The sequence below is a fragment of the Bubalus bubalis genome, chromosome 7 (assembly GCF_019923935.1).
Source record: "Bubalus bubalis isolate 160015118507 breed Murrah chromosome 7, NDDB_SH_1, whole genome shotgun sequence".
Lineage (NCBI taxonomy): Eukaryota > Metazoa > Chordata > Mammalia > Artiodactyla > Bovidae > Bubalus > Bubalus bubalis.
Window position 1 is genome coordinate 82,097,452 of NC_059163.1, and position 4,423 is coordinate 82,101,874.

The window sequence follows — 4,423 nt, forward strand, 5'->3', positions numbered from 1 at the left end:
AATATTTTATAATGCTCTTTGGAGCCAGGTTTATATGTTTAGTTTCTAAAGTATGTTCTTTTGTAAAAAATATGTTCAGTTAAGTTGCTCAGTCGTGACCTGGCATGGACTGCAGCATGCCAGGCATCCCTGTCCATCTTGAACTCCTGGAGTTTACTCAAACTCATTACCCAAAGAAAGGCAATGCCAAAGAATGCCAAAAAAATATATAATATCAATGTAAATTTAATTTCAGTGTATGAATTATGATGTTACTGTTGTCTGAATTAGTAAAATCTCACTATGTTCTCAAAAGTGTTAATGAGGTTATTCTTGGTACAGACATACACGTTGTTTCATTGCACTTTGCTTTATTGTGTTTCAAAGATACTGTGGCATATATCCAGACAAAACTATAATTCAAAAAGATAGCAGCACTATTCATAGTAGCCAAAACATGAAAACAACCAAAATGTCCAATGATAGATGAATGGATAAAGAAGATGTGGTACATATTTACAACTACTCAGCCATAAAATAAAAAAGGAAGAAAGGAAGTAAAAGGAAGAAAATAGTGCCATTTGCAACAACATGGATTCAATTAGAGATTATCATACTAAGTGAAGTAAGCCAGAAAGAGAAAGACAAATACCATATGATATCACTTATAGGTGGAACCTAAAATAGGGCACAAACGAACCTGTCTACAAAACAGAAACAGACTCACAGGCAGAGAGATCAGACTTGTGCTTGTCAAGGGAGAGGAGAAAAGGGAGAGAGTTGGCCTGGGAATTTGGGGTTGACAGATGCAAACTATTATATTTATCATGGATAAACACCAAGGTCCTACGGTACACCACAGGGAGCTATATGCAGTCTCCTGGGATAATCCATATGGAAAAGAATGTTTTAAAAAGAGAATGTAGGCTGTTTCATGGATGTCAGGTGTGCGGGAGCATCTGGGAACGCGGGCGGGAGGGGACTGGGAAGACCTAGGCTAAGTTCTGTGGATTTGAACCTCCGCATTTCTAACCTAAGATCTCGAAATGCATCGTGATTCCTGTCCATTGGACTGTAAATTTTTTTTTTTTGAAAAAAATTTTTTTTTAATTTTATTTTAGGGACTGTAAATTTTATGTAGATAATCTTGGAAACAATGGTAACAAGACTGAATTGGAACGAGCTTTTGGCTATTATGGAGCACTCTGAAGTGTGTGGGTTGCTAGAAACTGTCCTGGCTTTGCTTTTGTTGAATCTGAAGATCCCCCAGATGCAGCTGATGGTGTCCCAGAGCCAGACGGGAGAGAACTGTGTGGCTGCCGAGAAGGGTGGAACTATCCAATGGTGAAAAGGGAAGTCGAAATTGTGGCGCACCTCCTTCTTGGGGTCATCGCCCTTGAGATGATTATCCGAGGAGGAGTCCTCCAGCTCCATGCAGATCTCCAAGATGGAGAAGCTTCTCCCGCAGCCGGAGCAGGTCCCTTTCTAGAGATAGGAGAAGAGAAAGAACACTGTCCTGGGAGAGAAGTCACAAGCCATCCTGATCTTTCTCTAGGTCTCACAGCTGATCTAGGTCAAATGAAAGGAAATAGAAGATCAGTTTGCAAGAGGAGTGGTGTACAGGAAATAACTTCATTTGACAGGAGCATGTACAGAAAATTCAAGTTTTGTTTGAGACTTCATAAGCTTGGTGCATTTTTAAAATGTTTTAGCTGTTCACATTTGTTTGTCTGTTGGAACAGTGACACACAAAGGTGTAATTCTCTATGGTTTGAAATGGATCATATGAGGCATGTAATATCAAAAATTGTTACTTTAAAATGTTCCCTTAAACAAAATTTAATTTGCTTTGAATTTTAGTCTTGCCTAGGCTGATAATAAATCTCTAACTCCTGCCCAGGTAAAGCTGATGTTTAACATTACAGAAACAAAAACTGGCAAAAATTGGAAGATTTTTTTCAACATAGCTGGGATATGGTATGCAGCTGTAGTTAAGCAGTTTTTAAAAGCTGCTGTGAACTCAAAAGCTGGAAAAATTAAAGCTGCATCCTTAAACTAGATTGGAGGTTTAAAAATTCCACTAGTTGTCACACTGGGCAAAAGGTTGTCCAGTTGGTGTAGAATCTAAGAAGTTTCAAGGAAGTTAGTTTACTTTTGCTTTAGGTTGTTAAGTTCCTTCTGCGATTGCTGTATAAGAATACATAGCTCTTCGTAACATTCTTTATCTGGAACTTTGAGACTACTCAAAATACCATATGTCCTGCCAGTTTAAGGGTACATTGTAGAGCTGAACTGAGTTACAGTGCAAGATTCGTTTTTCATGCTGTCATTTGTAATATTTTGTGAGAATCCTTGGAATTAAAGTTTTGGTTACAAAAGAAAAAAAAGAGAATGTCTATGTGTAAAACTGAGTCACTCTGCTGAGTTTTGCACAATGTTGCAAATCAACTATGTGTCAATAAAAAAGGGGAAAAAAATAAGGTGGTTCCACTGTGAACCTGTAAGATTAACAGAGAAGAAAAGTCTGGCAATACCAAGAATGTCAAGCACATAGGAAAACAAACTCTCAAGTACAGCTGGTGGGAGTATAACTTTGTATAATCATTTTGGAGAGCATCTGGCAATGTTTAGTATAATTAAAGATGCACATACACCATTTCCTAGGAATTTCACTTCTAGATGTATACTCTGAAGAAATTATCACCAATGTGTACAAGGAGACATGTTCAGGATGTATACAAGATTATTTTCTGTAACAGCAAAAAAAATTGTACTAAACGTAGAAGAAATGAATGAATAATATATGTGTATATATGTGTGTATAATAAAATACATATTATCTTTAAATACAAATAAAACACTAAAAAATAAATCAAGGGATTTCCCTAATGATCCAGTGATTAAGAATCTGCCTTCCAATGCAGGAGACACAGGTTTGATCCCTGGTCTGAGAGTTAAGAGCCCACATACTTCGAGGCAACTAAGTCTGACTGCTGGAAATAGAAGCCTGTACCCCAAAGAAAGGTCCTGCATGCCACAACTAAGACCTGATGCAGATAAATAAATAAATGTTAAAAATAAAGTAAAAGCTAGAAATGATTAAGTGTAGTATGGAAGGAACGTAGAAAGCCAAGACAGGCCAAAAGTGAAGCCTCTTGCACTGACCACTTAGCCAAGCTGTGAATGCAAAGGAAAAGTTCTTGAAGGAAATTAATCGTGTGTGTGTGTGTGTGTGTGTGTGTTTTCCTTCACTCTGTTAGAGAGCTGTCTGGGCATGCGTCTGTGATACGTTACTTCAGTCGTGCCTGACTCTTTACAACCCTATAGACCATAGCCTGCCAGGCTCTTCTGTCCATCGGATTCTCCAGGCAAGAATACTGGAGTGAGTTACTATGTCCTCCTCCAGGGAATCTTCCTGATCCAAGAATTAAACCCCGCGTCTTATATGTCTCCTGCGTAGGCAGGCGTGTTCTTTACCACTAGCGCCACCTGGGAAGCCCAATGTGGTGTATTACATTGATTAATTATTAATTGATTTTCGTATGTTGAACTATCCTTATATTCTAGGAATAAATCCCACTTGGTCATCGTGTTTAATCCTTATCGTATGCTGCTGAATTGTATTTGATCGTATCTTATTGAGGATTTTTGCATCAATACTCATAATAAAGGATATTGATCTGTAGTTTCCTTTCTTGCTGGTCTTTGGCTTTGTTAATTCTGACCTCATAGATTGAGTCAGAAAGTGTTCCATCCTCTTCACTTTCTTGAAAGAGTTTGAGAAGGAATGGTGTTAGTTCATCTTTAAATGTTTGGTAGTGAAGCCATGGTCCAGGGCTTGCTTTGTCAGATTTTTGATTCCTGATTCAATCTCATCACTAGTTAGTTCTCAGGTTTCAACCTTGGTAGGTTTTGTGTTTCTAAATAAATGGAGTTTATCCATTTCAGCTAAGTCATCTAATTTGTTGGTATATAATTGTTCATAGCACTCTCATAATTTTTTATTCCTATATAATTGGTAATAATGATCCCATTTTTATTTATATTGGTTAGGTATTCTCTGTCTCTTTTTTCCTTTGTCAACCTAGCTTAAGATTTGTCAATTTTGTTCTTTTCAAAGATCCAGCTTTTGGCTTTGTTTATTTTCTCCATTGTTTTTCTGGCCTCTAATTTTATCTCTGCTCTTATATTTATTATTTTCCTTCTTTTATGGTTTCTTTAGTGTGCCAACCTTATCTCCAATTTAAATCCCTTACAATAGTGTCTGGTTTTGTGGCTTGGGATATTTCCTGACTCGCCCTTTATTTCCTTTAGGACTCAGTTCCTCTGGACACCTTTACTGACCATCCAATCTAAAGTAGCCTATAGCTATTATCGATCACAGCATCATTTTTCTTCACAGCCCTTATCACTCTATGATATTTTCATTTTTGTTTTTTTGTCT

General features: G+C 37.3%; 1 pseudogene; it reads left to right on the forward strand.

Annotated features, from left to right (window-relative positions):
- Window positions 1-561: 561 nt before the first annotated feature.
- LOC102407053 lies at window positions 562-1,766 on the forward strand (annotated as a pseudogene).
- Window positions 1,767-4,423: the final 2,657 nt, after the last annotated feature.